Source organism: Mus musculus, chromosome 6 (assembly GCF_000001635.26).
Source record: "Mus musculus strain C57BL/6J chromosome 6, GRCm38.p6 C57BL/6J".
Taxonomy (NCBI): Eukaryota; Metazoa; Chordata; class Mammalia; order Rodentia; family Muridae; genus Mus; species Mus musculus.
In genome coordinates this window covers 121,772,725-121,796,195 of record NC_000072.6, presented here as the reverse complement: position 1 = coordinate 121,796,195, position 23,471 = coordinate 121,772,725, and the positions used below count along the sequence as shown (strand labels likewise).

Here is a 23,471-nt window from a genome sequence, read left to right as displayed (position 1 = left end):
TAGGTGGTGGAACTTTTAAAAGGGGTTGGCCAAAGGGCAACAGATAGGTCACAGAGTGGATTATGGGACTCTATCCTCTCCTTTCTCTCTCTTGAATTCTTGTCCTTAAGTGAGTGCATTCCCCTGTGACATGCTGTTGTGCCACAGGCTCCAGTACAGGCTAACTAACTGATAGGGTTTGAATCTCAAATATCTTCATAGGCTCATGTGTGTAAGCACCTGGTCATCAGCTGATGGTTCCCAAGTCCAGTCAACACAGCCTGTCATGGTGGGGGAAGCATAGTGGCTAGGAATGTCTATGTTCAAGGGTGCAAAAGCTTGGAAAATGGATTCCTCACACTTCATAGGTCAAGAGCAAACAGAACTTGGCTGGGCTAGAATTCTTAAACTTGACACCTACTGCCATCTAGGGCCCAAATTCCAAAAATGTTACATCCTTGCAGAACAGCACCAGCTTGGGACCAACCAACTGTTCAAACACCTGAGTCCACTCAAGACATTTTTCCTTCAATCACTATACCCTCCATTAGATAACTTAATAGATTTATCATTGAGATCTTTGACATGGCACCGCACCAGTAAGTAAGATTACCCATTTTCCTGTCACTAAAGGACTCTCTTTTTTTCTTTGTAAAAAGTGTTTTTATGGCCAGCACCGGGGTACCTTGGGCGTGGAGTCTGCAGACACCTTCAAGGTACCCACAGGACCCTCCAAGGGATCTTAAGACCTCTGATGAGTGGAACAAAACTTCTGCCAGGAAGCAGGTTTGAACACCACATATCTGGGCACCTCCCCTGCAAAAGGAAAGCTTGCCTGAAGAAAGTACTCTGAACACTGAAACTCAGGAAAGAGCTAGGCCCCCAGGTCTGCTGATAGAGGCTAACATAATCACCTGAGGAACAAGCTCTAACCAGAGACACCTACAACAACTTACTCCAGAGATTGCCAGATGGTGAAAGGCAAACATAAGAATCTTACTAACAAAAACCAAGACACTCACCATCATCAGAACCCAGAACTCTCACTTTGCCCAGTCCAAGGCACCCCAACACACCCGAAAAGCTACACCCGGATTTAAAAGCATATCTCATGATGATGGTAGAGGACATCAAGAAGACTTAAATAAATCACTTAAAGAAATACAGGAGAACACTGCTAAACAGGTAGAAGACCTTAAAGAGGAAACACAAAAATCACTTAAAGAATTACAGGAAAACACGACCAGACAGGTGATGGAATTGAATAAAACCATCCAAAAGGGAAGTAGACCCAATAAAGAAAACCCAAAGTGAGGAAACTCTGGAGATAGAAACCCTAGAAAAAAATCTGGAACCATAGATGTGAGCATCAGCAACAGAATACAACAGATGGAAGAGAGAAACTCAGGTGCAGAAGATTCCATAGAGAACATCGGCACAACAATCACAGAAAATACAAAATGCAAAAAGATCCTAAGTCCAAACATCCAGGAAATCCAGGACACAATGAGAAGACCAAACTTCTGGATAATAGGAGTAGATGAGAATGAAGATTTTCAACTTAAAGGGCCAGCAAATATCTTCAACAAAATTATAGAAGAAAACTTTCCTAACCTAAAGAAAGACATGCCCATGAACATAAAATAAGCCTACAGAACTCCAAATAGACTGGACCAGAAAAGAAATTCCTCCTGACACATAATAAGCAGAACAATACATGCACTAAATAAAGATAGAACATTAAAAGCAGTAAGGGAAAAAGGTCAAGTAACATATAAAGGCAGGCCTATCAGAATTACACCAGACTTTTCACCAGAAACTATGAAATCCAGAAGATCCTGGACAGATGTTATACAGACATTAAGAGAACACAAATGCCAGCCCAGGCTACTATACCCAGCCAAACTCTCAATTACCATAGATGGAAAGCAAAGTATTCCACGACAAAACCAAGTTCACACATTATCTTTCCACGAATCCATCCCTTCAAAGGAAAATAACAGACAAAAATACAAGGATGGAAATCACGCGCTAGAAAAAGCAAGAAAGTAATCCCTCAACAAACCAAAAAGAAGACAGTCACAAGAACAGAATGACAACTCTAACAACAAAAATATTAGGAAGCAACAATTGCTTTTCCTTAATATCTTGTAATATCAATGGACTCATTTCCCCCATAAAAAGACATAGACTAACAGACTGGCTACACAAACAGGACCCAACATTCTGCTGCTTACAGGAAGCCCATCTCAGGGAAAAAGAGAGACACTACCTCAGAGTGAAAGGCTGGAAAACAATTTTCCAAGCAAATGCTCTGAAGAAAGAAGCTGGTGTAGCCATTCTAATATCGAATAAAATCGACTTTCAATCCAAAGTTATCAAAAAAGACAAGGAGGGACACTTCATACTCATCAAAGATAAAATCCTCCAAGAGGAACTCTCAATTCTGATCTACGATCCAAATGCAAGGGCAGCCACATTCATTAAAGACACTCTAGTAAAGCTCAAAGCACACATTGCACCTCACACAATAATAGTGGAAGACTTCAACACACCACTTTCATCAATGGACAAATCGTGGAAACAGAAACTAAACAAAAACACAGTGAAACTAACAGAAGCAATGAAACAAATGGACTTAACAGATTTCTACAGAACTTTTTATCCTAAAACAAAAGGATATACCTTCTTCTCAGCACCTCATGGTACCTTCTCCAAAATTGACCATATAATTGCTCACAAAACAGGCCTCAACAGATACAAAAATATTGAAATTGCCCCATGCATCCTATCAGACAATCTTGGAATAAGGCTGATCTGCAAATAACAAAATAAATAATGGAAAGCCAAGATTCACGTGGAAAATGAACAACACTCTTCTCAATGATACCTTGGTCAAGGAAGGAATAAAGAAAGAAATTAAAGACTTTTTAGAGTTAATGAATATGAAGCCACAACATACCAAAACTTATGGGACACAATGAAAGCATTTCTGAGAGGGAAACTCATAGCTCTGAGTGTCTCCAAACAGAAACTAGAGAGAGCACACACCTGCAGCTTGACAACACACCTAAAAGTTCTAGAAAAAAGGAAGCAAATTCACCAAAGAGGGGTAGACAGTAGGAAATAATCAAACTCAGGGGCGAAATCAACCAAGTGGAAACAAAAAGAACTATTCAAAGAGTCAACCAAACGAGGAGCTGGTTCTTTGTAAAAATCAACAAGATAGATAAACCCTTAGCCAGACTCACTAGAGTGCACAGGGACAGCATCCTAATTAACAACAACAGAAATGAAAAGGGAGACATAACAACAGATCCTGAAGAAAACTGAATCACCATCAGATCCTTCTACAAAAGGCTATACTCAACAAAACTTGAAAACCTGGATGAAATGAACAAATTTCTAGACAGATACCAGGTACCAAAGTTAAATCAGGATCAAGTTAACGATCTAAGCAGTCCCATATCCTCTAAAGAAATAGAAGCAGTCATTAATAGTCTCCCAACCAAACCAAAACAAACAAACAAGCCAGGACTACATGTGCTTAGTGCAGAGTTCTATTAGACCTTCAAAGAAGATCTAATTCCAGTTCTGCACAAACTATTCCACAAAATAAAAGTAGAGGGTACTCTACCCAACTCATTCTATGAAGCCACAATTACTCTGATACCTGAACCACAGAAAGATCCAACAAAGATAGAGAACTTCAGACCAATTTCCCCTATGAATATCGATGCAAAAATACTCAATAAAATGCTCCCTAACCTGAATCCAAGAACACATTAAAACAATCATCCATCCTGATCAAGTAGGTTTTATTCCAGGTATGCAGGGATGGTTTAATATATGAAAATCCATCAACGTAGCCCATTATATAAACAAACTCAAAAACAAAAATCACATGATCATCTCCTTAGACGCAGAGAAAGCATTTGACAAAATCCAACACCCATTCATTATTACAGTCTTGGAATGATCAGGAATTCAAAGCCCATACCTAAACATGATAAAAGCAATCTACAGCAAACCAGTAGCCAACATCAAAGTAAATGGTGTGAGAAGCTGGAGGCAATCCCACTAAAATCAGGAACTAGACAAGGCTGCTCTCTTTCTCCCTACCTATTCAACATTGTACTTGAAGTCCTAGCCAGAGCAATTCGACAACAAAAGGAGATCAAAGGGATAGACATTGGAAAAGAAGAAGTCAAAATATCACTTTTTGCAGATGATATGACAGTATATATAAGTGACACTAAAAATTCCAGCAGAGACTTCCTAAACCTGATAAACAGCTTCAGTGAAGTAGCTGGATATAAAATTAACTCACACAAATCAATGGCCTTTCGCTACACAAAGATTAAACAGGCTGAGAAAGAAATTATGGAAATAACACCCTTCACAATAGTCACAAATAATATAAAATATATTGGCGTGACTCTAACTAAGGAAGTGAAAGAACTGTATGATAAGAACTTCAAGTCTCTGAAGAAAGAAATTAAAGAAGATCTCAGAAGATGGAAAGATCTCCCATGCTCATTGATTGGCATGATCAACATTGTAAAAATGGCTATCTTACCAAAAGCAATCTACAGAGTCAATGCAATCCTCATCAAAATTCCAACTCAATTCTTCAACGAATTACAAAGAGCAATCTGCAAATTCATCTGGAATAACAAAAAACCTAGGATACCAAAAACTCTTCTCAAGGATAAAAGATCCTCTGGTGGAATAACTATCCCTTACCTAAAGCTTTACTACAGAGCAATTGTGATAAAAACTGCATTTTCCTGGTATAGCGACAGACAAGTAGACCAATGGAATAGAATTGAAGACCCAGAAATGAACCCATACACCTATGGTCACTTGATCTTCAACAAGGGAGCTAAAACCATCCAGTGGAAAAAAGACAGCATTTTCAACAAATGGTGCTGGCACAACCGGTGGTTATCATGTATAAGAATTCGAATTGATCCATTCCTATCTCCTTGTACTAAGGTCAAATCTAAGTGGATCAAGCAGCTCCACATAAAACCAGAGACACTGAAACTTATAGAGGAGAAAGTGGGGAAAAGCCTCAAAGATATGGGCACAGGGGAAAAATTCCTGAATAGAACACCAATGGCTTGTGCTGTAAGATCGAGAATTGACAAATGGGACCTCATGAAACTGCAAAGCTTCTGTAAGGCAAAAGACACTATCAATAAGACAAAAAGGCCACCAACAGATTGGGAAAGGATCTTTACCTATCCTAAATCAGATAGGGGACTAATATCCAACATATATAAGGAACTCAAGAAGGTGGACTCCAGAAAATCAAATAACCTCATTAAAAAATGTGGCTCAGAGCTAAACAAAGAATTCTCACCTGAGGAATACCGAATGGCTGAGAAAAACCTGAAAACATGTTCAGCATCCTTAATCATCTGGGAAATGCAAATCAAAACAACCCTGAGATTCCATGTCACACAAGTCAGAATGGCTAAGATCAAAAATTCAGGTGACAGCAGATGATGGCGAGGATGTGGAGAAGGAGGAAAACTTCTCCATTGTTGGTGGGATTGCAAGCTTGTACAACCATTCTGGAAATCAGTCTGGTGGTTCCTCAGAAAATTGGACATAGTACTACTGGAGGATCCAGCAATAGTTCTCCTGGGCATATATCTAGAAGATGTTCCAACCGGTAAGGAGGACACATGCTCCACTATGTTCATAGCAGCCTTATTTATAATAGTCAGAAGCTGGAAAGAACCCAGATACTCCTCAACAGAGGAATGGATACAAAAAATGTGGTACATTTACACAATGGAGTACTACTCAGCTATTAAAAAGAATGAATTTATGAAATTTCTAGGCAAATGGTTGGACATGGAGGGCATCCTCCTGAGTGAGGTAACACAATCACAAAAGAACTCAAATGCTATGTACTCACTGATAAGTGGATATTAGCCCAGAAACTTAGAATACCCAAGATATAAGTTACAATTTGCAAAACACATGAAACTCAAGAAGAATGAAGAATGAAGACCAAAGTGTGGACACTTTGCCCCTTCTTAGAATTGGGAACAAAACACCCATTGAAGGAGTTACAGAGACAAAGTTTGGAGCTGAGACAAAAAGATGGACCATCTAGAGACTGCCATATCCAAGTATCCATCACATAATCAGCCTCCAAACACGTACACCATTGCATACACTAGCAAGATTTTGCTGAAAGGACCCTGATATAGCTGTCTCTTGTGAGACTATGCCGGGGCCTAGCAAACACATAAGTGGATGTCATAGTCAGCTATTGGATAGATCACAGGTCCCCCAATGGAGGAGCTAGAGAAAGTACCCAAGGAGCTAAAGGGATCTGCAACCCTATAGGTGGAACAACATTATAAACTAACCAGTACCCCGCAGCTCTTAACTCTAGCTGCATATGTATCAAAAGATGGCCTAGTTGGCCATCACTGGAAAGAGAGGCCCATTGGACATGCAAACTATATGCCCCGGTACAGGTGAACGCTAGGGCCAAAAAGTGGGAGTGGGTGGTTAGGGGATTGTTGGGGAGGGTATGGGGGACTTTTGGGATAGCATTGGTAATGTAAATGATTAAAATACCTAATAAAAATGTATAAAAAAATAAAATAAAACTCCAAAAAAGAAAGTGTTTTTATTTGGATGTATTATATACACCACTGTCCCCTTGAGTTGGAAATTGAAACCCCAGACCTGAAAATGGTCAAATATTTTACCGTCAAGCCATAACCCCTGACTTTTGATTTTTTGTGAGACGGTCTTGTTATGAAGCCCAGGTTCACTTGGCACTTGCAAAAAAGCCTGGGTCACTTTTGAATTTGTGACTTTCCTGCCTCATCCTCCTAAAATACTTTGAATGCATGCCTGAATCGCCATTTCTATCTTGCAGTATAGTCTTTCTAAATTATTATACCCATCATGATTTTCTTATGGAAGTAAGATTGCCATGGTGTTTGGAGCTCTTGAAGCAGTTGTCCCCATGTTCACAATGCATGCTCTTCTGTTTAAATGTCATTTTTGTCATGACAAATGTGGGTCTATCGGGCAAAACACTAACTGAACATGTAATAAATTTGGATTAAGTGAAGAAATAATGACAGATAGAGACTCTCGAGAACTAGGCATTTATTTACAAAGCTTGCTCAGTATTTGTATTTCAGAGACAAACACAAATAACCATCTTGAAGGTTCCTGGGTCTGGGGATTCCAGCAAAGCCTTCTCCACAGATAAGTGCTTCAAATATTTTGTTTGTCTGTGTATGAGGATAGAAGAAAAAAAACACATATGATGAGTATAATCTACCTGGGCACAGAGCAGGGGTCTCTGCAGGAAAGCAAACTGGCAGTGGTGGAGAATGGTTTCCTTCAGTTTTCTACTATAAGCTACCATACACTTTGGAAAGGAAGTTAGAGGAGTCTTCTGGGGCTGGAATGCCAATCCAAATGTGCACCTTTCTGCGTTTCCGGTCAGTGAGAATTGTTTGAGGTCATCTAAGAAAAGTTTGGGATAGTGTTGAGGGGAAGGAGTCCAGAGCAAGGCTTGGGGTAGGAGTGCTGGGTGCTCACCTGTTCTGCAGGGGTTGCTGTATTCAGCAAAAGCCACTTCATCTGAAAGACATGGGATTCAAACTTGAGAATGGGAGGTTTTGAGAGAGGAGGTTGTGGAGGGTGATGTGTTAGGACTGACCACTTTCCTCAATCCAGACCTGGATGATTGCTTAAAAGTCATCTCTCTGGGGACATCAGACAAACTAAACAAGGGAATTTCTTCCCTTGAAGCCACTGGTTGATACTTTTACACTGGGCCAGCAAGATGGATCAGTGGGCAAGAGTGCTTGCTGACATGCCTTGTGACCTTAGTGAGTTCAGTCTTCAGGATCCAAATGGCAGGAGAGAACACATTTACCTCAATGGCCCTCAGACCCCTACAGGCACAGTACTATGCCAGCCTCTTCCAAAATAAAGAAACAAACATAACAATACTGGAATCATTTACCCTGTGGAGAAAATCAAAGTGTGCTTCTCCTACAGTATTTGGGTAGAGTAGCAGCTGCGATATTTGTACACATATTTTTCAGATTCTGTGCTATGTTTCTGTTTTTCCTTCAATATTTCTTGAATTATTCTAGTCTGAAACATTGGGTACATCTCTTCACTTGATAGGAAATCCCTCATTTAATTCCCTACCTCTGGCTTTGCTCCATTTCTTTTTCACCGCTGTGTACACAGACTACAGTTTTCTCTCATGTTTTTATTCCTTCCGTAATTGTTTGTACAATTCCTCATCTTCCCATTTCTGTGTTCATAAGAAGATTTGTGTGTCTTTCAACCTAGAGGCCCTATTTTGTAAAATGTTTGGTCCCTTGGGTTATGTGGACATGTTTGATCCCATATGATTGCTTGGACAAACAGGAACAAGGCATCAGTAGATGAATAAACTCAAATTTTATAAATGGTTGTCTGACTTACATAATGGGTCAGTGTTTGAAAAATAATTGTTTTTAACAGTGGGTATGATGGCATATTCCAGTAATGTCAGCATTTGGGCTGCTGAGTCAAGAAGACTGAGAATTTGGGCCAGCCTGGGTAACATAGTGAGGAACTGTAAAAAAACAAAAAAACAAACCAACAAGGGTCCATCACCATCTCTTGCTCACCTGTCTCATAGTAGTCATAGACTTTCACCATGGCAGGCTGCAGGTTCCTTACTAAGAAGTCTTGTTGAATGATGAAGGAGAAGGCCAGTGTATGACTGTTCACCTAGGACAGAGGGAAAAATTATCCAGACTCATGAGAAGGACCAGTGTGGTTCTTCAGTTTTGTATCGGATAGCATTTAACCTCACAGTCAAGGTCTTTTTTAACTGCTCTCCTATGTTGATGGTGATATGGTGATTTGGATTTCAGGCTGGGGACTGGGGAAACTGAAGTAGAGGCTCCTGAGTGTATAAGAAGCTTTTCCAGTCTAATAAACCATTCCAAAAGTCCATATTCCTCCTTAATATATGAGATTTGACTTTGTCCATTTTCATAGGAGTTAAACCCTTTGACTGGCTGACTTGAGACCTTATGTGAGGTCCCAGGAAAGCCAGCAATGAGGAAAGAAGATTTAAAGATTTGTATTGTTATTGTTGTTGTTATTGTGTGTGTGTGTGTGTGTGTGTGTGTGTGTGTGTGCTTGTTTGTTTGTATACTGAGGGAATCCAGAAGTGGGAATCAGACCACCTGGAATTGGAGTAACAGGCAGTTGTGAGTTGGTATGGATTCTAGGAACTGAATTGTGAACTTCTGCATAACTGCTGAGTCATGTCTCCAGACCAGAGAAAAGGAACTCAAAATATCATGTAGTGTGAGGTATCGAGCCTCTAATTCTAAAGGCTTCCTTTAGACTTGCTTCCCTTGTGCTATGTGCTTCCCACATAGACTCACCAAGAGAGACACCTCACCTTGGCATGTATAGGAAGGTGGGAAGGACCCTCACCTGACCCACATAGATCAAGGACTGTCAATCTCAACATGTCTAGGGAGGCAGGAAGGAATCATACCTGATCCAAATATAATAAGACATTGTTGCTGCTCACTTCTGTTCTCCTCACGGGAGCTAAGCTTTCAAGCTGAAAATGAGAGGAAAAACCCCCATGTTACTGAAAAAGCAAAGGCCTTAGGGGGTGGGGGTGGTAGGAGAGAAAAATGAACTGTGGGTTTGAAGGTGATAGTAAGGTGATGTTTTTTAATTCATTTAAATGAACAATAAATAACATTTCCAATAAGAAAGAAAGTATATTTTGAAAATTGTGAATGCTACTCTACTAAAGGCCCAACTGAAAATAATCTGATGTAGTAATAGATATTTTTGACTTTATTTGAACACAAAAATAGTCACCCATTTTGTAGTACTTATACAATATTCTCTGTGCTCTGCAATTGACCTTAGCTTTTCTTAATTTTCATAGTTCTTAAAACATCTAAAACTACACCTACAATTCTGACATTTAATATTATTTTCCTCTGAAACACTATTGACCAGGTTCATTACACTTTAAAAGTTACTGTTAGCTAGATTGTGGACTTAGTGAACTCAGAGACCTTTCTTATGTTTCTTGTGCTGGCTGCTATCACAATCCATACCTATATCAGCATCTTAACAACATCCAAGTATGTTAAATTAATGCTAACATTGCTCTGACTTGGATGGGTTGACATAATTCTGATGGTGTTGGCAGGCTCCTAATCTGCGGATATAGAGAATCCAAACATCTCATCTCTGTTTACCTTTTTCACTGTTGGTTTCAATGGGATGAAACCAGATAGCATCTTCACATCAGCAATCACCATGTTGGAGGCTGGCCGGCTGCCTGTGTAACTACAGACCAAAGAAATGGACAGAAGGAGTCATCTTAATAGTTTCAATCTTGTCTTTTTTAAGGCCCAGCAGTAATTCCTGATATAGCCTGTGGGATTTTTCCATATTTTATTATACAAGGCTTTTACTATTAATATAAATAGACTGAATAACAATATCATCTTGGGAGTGCATTGGCTGGGTCCGCCAAGCATGCTGGTGAGCAACAAGTGTCTGCTTAACCAATAAGAGACTAATGGAAAGTCAGACTTTCCATTTTGAGGAAGGAGGCCCACAGCTGCACACCCAGCATCTTACCTGAGCATACACACATCCTTCCCCTGACACACTCATGGTATAGTCCCCAGGAATGTCTGGTAATGGGACCTTCTGTAGTAACAGGCGATTACTGTTCTCTATGTGGAACTTTTGGGAAAATGACCCTGAAAATTGGATGGTCACCAAAGTCACACATACTCATACAAGCACACACACATACGCACGCATGCACGCGCGCACACACACACACACACACACACACACACACACACCACACACACACTTGCGTATGTATGATGTTAAGTCACTCTGTGGATGCCTTCTTTCCATCCAAGATCCCTTTGGTTTCTGCAGTCAGACCCCGTTGCTGGTTATATTTTGCACAAAGATTTTCACAAGTGCCAGAAGAACTGAATATTTTTTTTCTTCTAGAAAAATGGAATCTTAAAAGACCAGGAAGGCTATTCTTTGTTGGTGAAGAAGAATAATGTATGTTAAGGTCTCTTGGAAAAGAATAACGTATTATTTTATTATGATAGTGGGCAAGAAAGGAACCCTAAAAGTAGACTAATTAGAAATCATAAATCTACAATTCTTCATTGTTAACTTTGTTGAAGTCCAGTATTCTTATTTATTTAATGTTTTTATAGATAAAACAAAGTGATAACAAAGAGACTCATTTTAGATATCCTTGAAACTGTTACATGAGGAGTTCTAGGAAGACAGCCTTATAGTAGCTGAGAGACAGAGACAGATGCTCACACAGAGACAGAGACAGAGATTCACACAGAGACAGACACACATGCCTATCTCATACCTGATTTCTAGTGAGATCTGGAAGCTGTTGTGGCCTTTGGGGTCATTACAAGTTAGAGGTACTGTCTGTACCCGTAGAGCAAATGCAGACGGCTGCTTCTCCAAGTGTATGTTGTATCTCAGCGTAGTCTGACAAGTAGTGAAGAGAAATATTTCACCTCCATTTCACTGTGTCCTTGGATCAATTTTTCCCAATTTGAGCATAATGTGTGCAGGTAGGCAAAGTCAGACTTCCCATTTTGAGGAAGGAGGCCCACAGCTGCACACCCACAACTTCCCAGCATCTTACCTGAGCATACACACATCCTTCCCCTGACACACTCATGGTATAGTCCCCAGGAATGTCTGGTAATGCGACCTGCTGTAGTAACAGGCGATTACTGTTCTCCACTTGGAACTTTTGGGAAAATGACCCTGAAGATTGGATGGTCACTAAAGTAGTTTTCTGGCTTCTGGAAAAAGTCACTGCTTTGTATTTGGACAGAGCATCAAGGGCCACCACAGTGTCCTGATGGGAATGAATAAATACATTAAGGGTAGCATCCATTTGGAAGGTCTTGAGCTCTTCCCAAAGTTTGTTCTAGCTGTCACAAGATGTCATGAGATTTTTTCTCAAGTTATTTGAGCTCTAGACTTTATTTCAGGCTTTAATATAGAATACATTTGAAAATCAAAAACATTCACATTGTTTTCCTTGGAGTACCCTAGCCAGCAGAAAATATAAATACAAATTAGATTTTGCTCCCAGCGTTTATTGTTTTTCTTCCTTTGTCCATGGTTCCCTTGGTTAAGCCCTCCATCTTCCTACAAAATCACAACCCTGTGCTCCTCGATAAACTTGCTTCTGTCCTTGCTGAGCCATCAGCACATACAAACAGCATGTTCAAGTGCCTACACTGATTCAGTCTTATTAAACAGAAAAAAACTATGATCTAGTGTTGTGTTTCACTGCTTTGCTCTTCAGTGGCATACTCTGGGAAAGTGTACTTCATGCTCCAGAAAAGATCTCTGTCACATGAGCCTTCCCTATCCAGAGAGGTCCAGATGCTACCCTGAGAACAGAGCCCAACAAGAGAGCAGAAAGGGTTTTACTGTCACAACAAGGACTGTCTATTCAAAGGAAAGAGGGAAAGAACTGAACTGCAAACAAGAGTTACTTGTATCATGGAAGTTTTTTAGTACATTGTATTTAACCTTTTGAGGACAATACCATCTTGATATTTTTTTTTGAGATTAATTCTGCCATACATGCCCAGAATACCTGGAGCATAAATTATAGTTATTATGGTAGATGTGTATTTTAGGGGATGGGATATATTACCTCTTGAGAGTTCTACTGACTAGATGATAAAAATGAATAGTTTACAGTCCTGGTTGTTTCCAAGTATGAAGAGGTAAAGCTGGACAGCAGGACCTCCTGCTGGCTTGGAGAAAGCCTGAGAGAGATCTATCCTTACATAAGATTAGGAGAGTCTACCAGGAAAAGGTAAACAGCTCAGTAGGGCAATGAACAAGTTGGTTTGTCCTTATGTCTCCACATAATGTTCTAGGGTGAGGGAGCTATGTCTAGGATTGTGGATAGCACAGGATTTTTACCATTGTTTTATATTAAGAACTGATTTTGGTTAGTAACATCGGCCTGTTTCACTAGCCATGGTAAGAAGAGAACTCTTGTGGCTGGACACAGGAACTATGGCAATTTGTTACAGGATATATCATCCCTTGCTTCCTACTGACAGAAAGTATCCAAGATTAGCATTTCATTGTTCTCTCCTCTTCAGCTTTTTACTGTTTTGTGTCTCTTGTTCAAATCTCATAACCCCATGGGGACTCTGAAGGAAAACCACCAACCTGTGTGGAGGAGAAGCCACCATTGGAATTCTGCTGCTCTGTAAGCCACATGATGGTGCTCATTGACAAAGTCAGATCCTCAGGGGATGGGGCTGGCTGGGCAGTGAGGCGAGCCAGGACCACATAGGCATTCATCTCTACTTCAGCAGAGGAAGCCTGGGGTTTGTACAAATGGTGTTCAGATTTCCTGGGTTTCTGGGGTCTTTTCCAGTGGATAGAGTTGTCTTAGGGTTAAAAATAGAGAAATAACTTAAAGTCTGAGTGGTCAATGATTTCAAGTTCATATGTAGAAAGAAGGAACTATAAAAGATTGTAGAGGGTTTCAAAAATTTCACTCCCAGTATGCCCAGATTTGCTAATCCTCAGTAAAAATCTCCAGTTGGTGTAATGGATTGTGATTGAGAAAGCCCATGAAAGAAATGTGTAAGTTATTAACTAAACCATTCCTCAATGGTGCTCTAGTTGAGGAGACAATTGCAGACATAATTCCTTTACTCCTTAGCTCCCTCACACCGAACAAAATGTTGCTTGTTCAGTGTTCACACCAAATGATTTAGTAAAGTTTCCCAGTGGGTTTAGAGTTGCAATTGAAAACCTTGATGCATCTTTCCTCTTTGTGTTCTTCATAGTCTTTACTGCTCCTGGTAGGTATATCCTTAGCAGAGAGAAAAGCTAAGCTTTAAATACATTCACCTTTGTAACCTAGTTTGACCTGTGTGCATTCTACTATGATTGTATATTTGCTGATTTTGGTCACACTGTCAGAAAATACCAAAGAGAAGGTTGTTGTGTAGAAAGAAGACTCATTTCTTCATGGGGCAGTCCAAGGAGAAACCTCAGTATGCCAAAGATTCAGGACTAACAGCGCTATCCATGCTCCATGTGCTCACCTGCTTTTCTTCACAGGAGCTAAATAAAGAGGAACTTTAGAACACAGTCTTACTTTCCTTTATAGCTTCCTCATCAAGTGACTTCAGGATTTCATCTCTCTTATCCTGGTTCCCCACCAGAGCGAAAGCATAGGCCATCAAAGCCTTGGTGTACACAAAGCTGGCATTTCGTTCTTGTTCTATGGTCTTCCAGGATAACTCCAGGCAGCTCAGGGCTTTGGAGACAACAGGATGCTGTTGGGAGAAGAAGGTAAACTGAGCTATGTAAAAAAAGGGTCCTAGCAGGTCCCAGGACAAATATGGAATCTATAGGAGGTTATGCTTTTCAAATAAATCCTCCCTCCCTCTCCTCCCCCTTTCCTTCTCTTCCCTCCCTACCTCATTCCCATTCTTTCTCAGTCCCTCCCTCCCTTCTCCTACCTCTCTCCCCCTTCTTCCCTCCCCCTCTCTTCCTTCCTTTCTCCTTCCTTCCCTTATTTCCTCTTCTCTCCCATCCTCTCTCCCCATTCCACACTTCTCACTCCCTTCCTCCTCCCACATTCTTTCTTTCTCTCTCCTCCTGCTCCCTTTCTTCCATCCCCTCACTCCTTCTCCTTCTTTCCCTCTCCCTCTCTCTCCCTCTTACTCTCTTACCTTTGTCCCTTTATCCCTTCCCCTCTCTCATCCCTTCCTTTCTCTCTCCTTACCCTCCTTTCCTCCTTCCCTTCTTTCTTTCCTATTTTCTTCCTGTCACTGTTTACCTGTCTTCCCTCTCCTCTATCTGTTGAGAGTCATTTCTTTTTTATAAACTACTTTCCATTTAAGATACAGACAAATAGTGCTGTGTTTTGGGGTTGATTTTTGGAACAGATACAGGATTTCATTGAGCAGGTGGATGCTCATGGATGCACTCTGACAAATGCATAGCATTGTAAAAAAGAAAGCTGCCACTTGGCTTTAGAGAGGATATAAAGCCACAGGCTTTATACCAGTTTGGGATGCTGGCACCTACTGTGGCTGGGAGTGAACTTTCCAGAAGGGCCATGGTTATGTAGGCAGAGAGTGTCATTTCATCATCTACTCCCCCCTGCAAACAAGAAGGAGTGAGACCAGCAGAACATACATCAAGCAAACCATCAAAGATACCTTCCCTGCTCATGGCCAATCCACGTGTTCAATGGAAGTTCCCATTCATATCCCCATTATGAAAAAGTACATTCCCAACCTAGAGGCTTATTCTTCCCCATGGTAAGTGCATAGCCTGACTTTAAGGGGTTATTAGGTCACCATTCTTATAAGCAGTTCAAAAAATATCACCTTCATGGCATTGTTGAACAATGATCCAGAGCTCTGGAAGCAACCATTGTCCTTCTGCTGCTGGGAGAGCCAGGTGAGGGAGTGGGTGATGTGTGATTCATCGATAAAGATGAAGGCTCGAGCTTGGGCAAAAGATTTGAGCACAAAGGCTGTGAGCCTGATGGGGGAGAGAGAGTGGGGAGATGAATTCTTTGTTCTGAGGCAGCACCTCCACACACGGGTTTCCAGGGGTCCAGTCCAGTCTCATGAGCAATGAGTCTAAGGGTCTCTGAGCAGAACAGCTGGGCAGTGTCTCTGGGTACTCCAAAGTATTCCTCCATTCCTTGGTCCACTTGAATGGGCAAGCACTAGTTGTGGCTTCAGCTGTTTCCTGATTTTCTTTCTCATGGTTTCTAACTAATCTAAAACACCTGCATGCTTATCCTAGACTTTCCCCCACTTCCTGTGACTTGGTTTTGTAGATAACAATAATCTCCTTTCCTAAAAACCCCAACCATACTTTTACTGCTTCAAAATTTAGGGCCCTCTTCTTGGTTTATCTCTGATTAATGATAGTCTCTTTTTTTCTTTGTCACTTGCTGGTCATTTGTCTGTGTGATTTATCTCAATAACACAGTCAGTTTGTTTTGTTTTGGGTTTTTAAGTAAGTGAGCAATTTTTAAAAAAAGATGTATTTATTTATTTTATGTATATGAGGACACTGTTGCTGTCTTCAGACACACCAGAAGAGGGCATCTGATCCCACTAGATGGTTATGAGCCACTATGCTGTTGCTGGAATTTGAACTTGGGACATCTGAAACAACAATCAGTGCTCTTAGCGCCTGAACCTTCTCTCCAGCCCTCAGTAATTCATTCTTAGGTAATGCAAGGTCACATGAAGAATGACAAGAGCTTTTTGAGTCTCCGTTATGAGCATCTCTGGATGCTCAGCAAAATGTAACCAGGCATTTGCTGATGAATGATCCTGGAGAGAAATGAGAAAGTCAGCTTACTGACATCAAGAAAGCACATGGTTCAGAGTCAAAGCAGATGAGCCTCAAAGGAATCTTAGTTCTGCAGTTTATGGTTTGCGCTACCTCAGACATGTCCGTCTCAGGCCCAGGCACCCATAGACTTCCATGATATACAATGCATGTATAGCTGCTGTGAGGAACAAGAGTTGATCAAGGCCCGGCACACAGTGGACTCTTCTTACCAAGTGTTTCCTTCTCTCTCGCCATTTTGATCCCCGAAGGCACTGTAGGAGCCATCCTTGTGTTTGTAGTTCAGCTCTCTCTGATAACCTGGAATACAAGGCTTTGGGTGTGTTCTGAAGAAATGGATACATCAGAGAATGGCAGGCTATAAATCTGAAGTCAGAGAGGCACTCACATACCATGGCTTATAGGAATGAACAAGAACAGTGCTCTGCTCTCCCCTCCAATGCTAAACCCATTTCTAGACATTTCTGGAGAGAACATTTACAAGAACAAGGTAGAGTTTCTGAGCCTTACTGACCAGCTCTGAGGAAGCCAAGGGCTTTAGTCTTGATCGTCTGGGTCAGCTGATGGGTTTCATTCAGATATTTCAGTACGTAGATGTTGGGAGCAAAAAGGACCATGTTCTGCTCCCCACAGCCATAGGGCATATGGAGAAGGTTTTGAGTGTTTTTTATGGCTGGACTCAAGACATCACCTGATAGTGAGAGGCATGACATCAGAATAGCCAATATCTTCAAGAACAAAATAATGTCTTTAATAGAATCCCTTCTCAGTGATGTGAAGGAATTTTATGGGTGATGTGTGCTGGAAGCCAGTGGGAATTGAGAGGATTAAGACAGAAGAAGGATGTTAAAGCGATCAAGTGTAATAGTTTGTAAGCTACATTTGGAATCATGGTTGGGGGCAGGGCAGTGTTAGTGAATATTGTTCCAAGTCCCCCAGGAATGGATTGACTCACCCATCACAGAGAAATGGGCTCTTGCTGAATCTTTAACGACTGTTGGTGGGAGGACCAGGGACAGTTTTTCAGATATCTCAGCATCTTAATAAGCAAATAAAGGGGTAGATGATCATCTCTGTACTCTGCATATCTAAAGAGTCCTAAGTTCAGAGTCTTCAGAGCTACATTGTTGCTTCCCTAGAAAAGTGATTTAGAGGTAAATATCCCAAATCCATGATTCCTGGTACCACAGGTTTGTCAAGCTCAGGGCATGATCTCTTATCATCCATTGCTTTGGAACAAAGCATCTTTCCAAAATGGAACATCTGTGCCTCTATGATCTGTGTTCTTCTATTTTTATCAATGCCCTACTCAGTTTTAATAAACACACAAAAATGTGTTATTGGTTTAATTTTGGTGTACAAAAATCCTCTGTGTGTGTGTGTGTGTGTGTGTGTGTGTGTGTGTGTGTGTGTATCTGTGTGTGTGTGAAGTTTTACATAAGTTAGAGTTTTTTGGGGAGTAGGGAACCTTTATTGAGAAAATGCCTTCCTAACACTGGGCTATGAGCCAGTCTTGAAGCTTTTCTTTTTTAACAATAGATGTGATAGGTCATGACCCAGTGTCCGAATTCTGTGGAGTATAAGAAAGCAATCGGAGCAAGGACAGAGCAGCTAGGAAGCTGCACCCCACCATAGCTTCTGCTTCAGTTCCTGTTTCCAGATTCCTGCCCTGCCTTCGCCTCATGATAGACTGTGAGCATGTAAGATGGTCAGCTCTCTAAGTTGCTTTAGTCACGGTGTTTTATCTCAAGGATGGAAATCTAGAACCAAGCAATGTTTGCGTAAACATCCAGTGTGCCCGGATAAGTGAATGGAGAAATCCTGAGTGACCTTTTGCTCTTCCTGGTCCCTGAGTTGCTTGGGAAGCTCTCTGATCCCATGTAGCTGTCCCGGGTGGCTTTCCTATGGCAGGGATGGTGGGTGGATTGCCTTGTAATCAGTAGCTATGATGGGAAGCAGAGCTGACCGGTGGGAAGTATACAGCTTTTGTTATCCTATCTTTGGCTTTTTTTTTTAAATTATCTCCAATGATCCCCTTCTCGCTCTTTCTTTCATGGAAAACATTAAAAGAAATTTGGTGTTATATGGTGATTTTCTTCCACCCGCTGTATTAGGAGTTGCTAAGGTAGTTTACATTCTTTATGAAAAAGTTTGCATTATTTCATTTCTTTTGTTAACTTTCATATAATAATGGATTTGACATTAAATTAAATATAAATTCTTTATTCTTTTGACAAATATGATTTGAGTAGACACTACAAGGACTTGCTAACAGAGGTGCCAGCTTTGGAGTCATTATTGTGAGTGGACAGTCCCTGACCTTATGCTTGTCCCTCATAGGCAACAGCGAACTTCCTCTTGTGGGATAAGTTGCAATATTTTCTCTGTAATAGTTAGCTTCCAGTGAGCAGCAGGGATAAATGAGCAAGTCATAAAACAACCACTGGAGAAAAATGTCATGCTAAGTACACACCATGATTTTGCTTGGCTCATGTATGAAATTTTACAACCATATAAATCTTTGTTTTTATTATGCTCTAACACAAAACACATATGGTTCTTCCCAAGATATTCTTTATATTCCCAACCTCCCCCTGTTTAAAAGAAAATTTCAATCGTGAGTTCATCTCAGTCATTCCCTCTTTATATCTTTCTAAGTATTGAAATGGATGAAGAGGCTCCAGTATAGTTAAAGAAAAAAAGGTTACAGTGAACTGTGTAGTCCCAGGGGAACTATACTCTTGAGAGCTGCTTGAGGTAAGTGATGATCTTCATTTACAAGACTTAGTTTTGCTAGTGTTTTAGGGTTTATAAGGTAGACAGTATTCCCATTTTCTTATAGGAATATTGCAAGATATTGAAGTAGGCGACTTAAGTTACTGCCTCATTGCTATTTTGAAAGGTTCTCACCTGATGCGCACAACAGTGAGCTGAAGGTATGCTCAATCTTGATTCCTTCAGGCTTGGATAAAAAGACAGAAAATTCAGACATGAGAAATCAAACACTGAGTATGCAAACACCAAATGTGCAAGCACAGAATTGCTGGAGGCAGTTTTTGGTTTTGTTTTGTCTTTTGAGAGACAGCTTTACTTGTGAGGCCATGGGCTGGAATGGTTTCAGCATGTGAGAATTTGGGCATGCCAGGTCAAAAAGAGTCAATAGGGAAAGATAATAAAGACAAATGGGTGGGGCATAATCAGAAGAAAACAGTATAACCTTAAGAAGATAAACTGTCTTAGATTATCCTCCTTGCCCCCTAAGCTTCAGTTAAAAGACTAGGAATGGAAAAGAAATCACAACACATATCTGTTTAGAAGCATGGGCTTGCCAGCTATGAACTATCTCATGGTCATATGATATTATCTTTTAATTTTCATCTAAATATAGTCAACACTGCTCCATTTTCTGGACTCAGCACACTGCTGACCAGGAAGGTTTACTCACCTCAACTATCAGGAATTTGACTACTGTGTCCTTTCTCCCAGTTTCAGGAACTGTAGCCACCTCAGAACCACAGGGCTCTGGGGACTGTTGTGCTTCAGCAGATACAGAGAAATTCACATTCCCTGAAACAAAAAGTCCAGAGAGCTGAGATCAGATCTGCCAGGAACCTGGCACCTACCAAAGCCCCTAGATCTGCAGGGCATCCTTGGTTCTAGGAGTGGTCCAAGAGCTTATCTTGAATTGAAGAAGGTGATAAATATATACCAGATACAATAATGACTGGGAGCTTCCTCTTGGGGACCCAATGAGTAGAAAGTAACTGAAGAAACTTCCCTATACTTACCTTTTCTGGGTAGAGCCCCCCCCCCTTACAAAATTTTCACTTACCTAAAGACTTGGGAGTTACCAGCCAGGATGAGGTGTACCTCTCTTTGGCACTGAGGCAATAAGAATCTTGGTAGTCTCCCACTGGAACAGCTGTGAAATCAGGAGAGTCTTGTAGCTGCACACTCATCTGTGGCCCAACAGAGAAAAAGAAATAGAAAAATAAATAAATGTAAAGAAAGTTGTTGCCATGAAAGGACAGCATGTTGTACATGGTAGTAGGCAGGCAAAAGTCTTACGGGGATTTGTGTTAGAAAGAGAAGAGAGGGGTTGTGTTTGGAAAACATGCATAAAATGTCATGTAAGTTGACACAGAAGGCTTGCAAAGATGTCATTCGCACATGCATATCTAGAATGTTATTTAGCTATCATCTATGTATTATCTACACAAACCATTAAGGGGATAATTATATATCTGTGTACTTATATTTGTTTTATTGTAATGGCAGAATGTACTAGATTTTTAACTAACATTTTTAAGTATACACCTCCCTTTAATGAAAGAAAAGTTCATTGTAAAACAATATATCATTTTATCCTGGCAACAACCTCATACATATATATGGACCATTCCTTTTGACTATATACAAAGGCTACATGCAATATCCTCTCTCTGTTAGTACAGCATGTGCTGTTTACATACTGGCAAAACCACCTAATTTTATGTCATGTTCATACTGTTAAACAACTCTTTGCTGTGTATATGAAGCTAGAGTAAGGGAATTGTTTAAACATTTAGCACCACGTGCTGACAGGTCCAGTACAATCTCTTCCCCCCTTTGTTTATTCTTTTCATTTATGTCTTAGTTATAATCTACACACACTATTTGCTCTCTTACCCTCTGGTCATGCTGAATTCAGAAAGGTGTTCACCTGCATGCTTGTAGGGAGGTAGTTCATCACAGTAGCTTTGAGCATGAAGGCTTCTCCACGGACCACAGAGTAGGGGAATGAGACCTCCACAAAGAAGTCCTGGAAGACTTGGAGAGGTGCCACAGAAGAGAGGCCAAGGCCAGTGTCATTGGACAGGCACAGGGCTCCAGCCTTCCATTCAGTGATGGTGTCAGGCACAGTCATTTCCACTTCAGCCACTCCTGTGGAGCTGGGAGAGGAAGAGTGTAAAGCACAGAAAGTGAGCCCATGAATTAATTATCTCTGAGAGGGTGACTCTGAGTGTGACAAACCCTTTCCTTTAGTCCTTCAAGGGAGTGATAGGGAGGGAACTGAGTAACAGGGACTCCAGATGGCAAAATGAAAGGTCTTTCACCAATCTTGTTTTTCCAACTCAAGTAATAGACCCACAACATCTCAAACTTCATATGTTCATGGAAATCTAAACATTGATGTGAAGTTTTCTCTAAATTCCCTTCTTCAAAATATCATATAAGAGTTGTATGACTTCTAGGTTCTACTCCATGTAGCCGTCCCATTGTCTGCTCTATATAAGACTTCCTCACCTACTACTCAATATGGTGATCCTGAATAGTTTTCACTATCAGGTAGGTACTTGAATTTTTTTATGTGCATTTTCTGAGAGGGATGGAAATAAATGTGTTTTATACTTGATGGGTTGATATGCTATGGTTTTCTAAATGACCAATTTCCTTGGTTTATGATAAAACTTAATTAGGGAAATATAAGAAAACACAGAAAAATTATACCCAGATCAAATAATACAAATGGAAATCACTTACTTTACTGTGACTATATCCCAGACCCAGGTTTCAGGAAAATATTTTCGAATCGTCTCAGTAAATGGATCATTAGATGGTGGATCTTTACGTGGTGTCTCTTCAGGTCTCTTACTCAATACCGTGTGCAAACTCCCAGTATTTTCATGGCTAAATGCAAGATCAAATTCCACACGAGGCGCTAAGAAGTTACAATGGAAGAGATGAACATAGTACTTGAATTCAATGGAACACAGTGGTGTAGTGTAAATTTAGCCTAACTTTCAGTTTCTTCTTCACTGTTAAACACTATAACAGTGATGCTGGAAATGATGCATTGAATCACTCATTTTGAAGGAGACTGGGTAACATCTTTATCATAGGTGAAGCCTTATCTATCAAGTTGGAAGGAACCACAGTGCATATTTCCTTGGGTTGGATATTAGATAGTTAGTGAATGCCTACAGATACAATGTTTCCTCTAGAAGGAATGAAGATGCATAATATAATCGTAGGCAACAGATCTTGTGACAATGAATCACTCCAGACAAGAGCTGAATAATGTCAACATTATTTGTAGAGATATTCTTGCAATGTTTTTTCTGTATTAAGATCTGCAGGATTCACTCAATATTTTAATAAGTTTTCAATTTGTAAAAAAACTGAAAGAGGTATAAGTACAAACTCTGGGGTTAGAAGAAGGAAGTTTATTACCCAGGAATTATAGCATTGCCTTGGGTTTGTACTGGCAAGAAATGTAGGATTTAAAGTTGGAGATGGAGGGTCTGCAATCTGCATTTTTTCAAGGACAAGTATACACACTGATTTAGTCAGGGCTTCACCTAAGTATTTCCCAGCTGATTTCTAAGCCTAGAACATCTCTCCCAATTTTTTAATTCATACACACATACAGAGCTTCATTTCTATAGTTCATTCCCTACGATAGCCACAACGTGTAACCTGACTGTGGTCTTTATATTTGCCTTAAAGAACTATTTTCTAGTGTTTATGTTCTTCACCCAATTACTTTAATAGCTACAGGGATAGGTGCCCAATTATTCCATTGTCTAGAGTAGTCACAGTGCCTTAGGTCCTCTTGCTTTTAGAAATGTGTGAAGATATTTCAATTTCCTTTCAAATCATTATGAGGAAAATTAATATACTCCAGTCAGAATAATGTTTTATTTTATGTTAGCACAGATATAAAAATAAAGTTTAGTGTTTAGAATATAAATAATGATAAAGATAGGGTTTCATGATTTTAAGTTAAATTACAGAGGTATAGGAATAAAACCTGCATGGTAGTGGAAAAAAAATGGACATGAAGATCAATGGAACATAACAGAAGACTGAAACACACTCATGCAATCACAGGCATCTGATAGCTGACATATATGTCAAAACATAACCTAGGGGAAAGACAGCATCTTCAACAAAGGGTTCTGGGAAAACTGGATGTTCACATACAGAAGAATGAATGTAGACCTATATGTATGACCCTGCACAATAAT

The 23,471-nt window shown here is 40.3% G+C and overlaps 1 pseudogene; it reads right to left on the bottom strand.

The window, feature by feature from the left end:
• Nucleotides 1–11,556: 11,556 nt before the first annotated feature.
• Gm7298 (predicted gene 7298) overlaps nt 11,557–23,471 on the bottom strand; it is a 50,145-nt pseudogene continuing 38,230 nt past the window's right edge.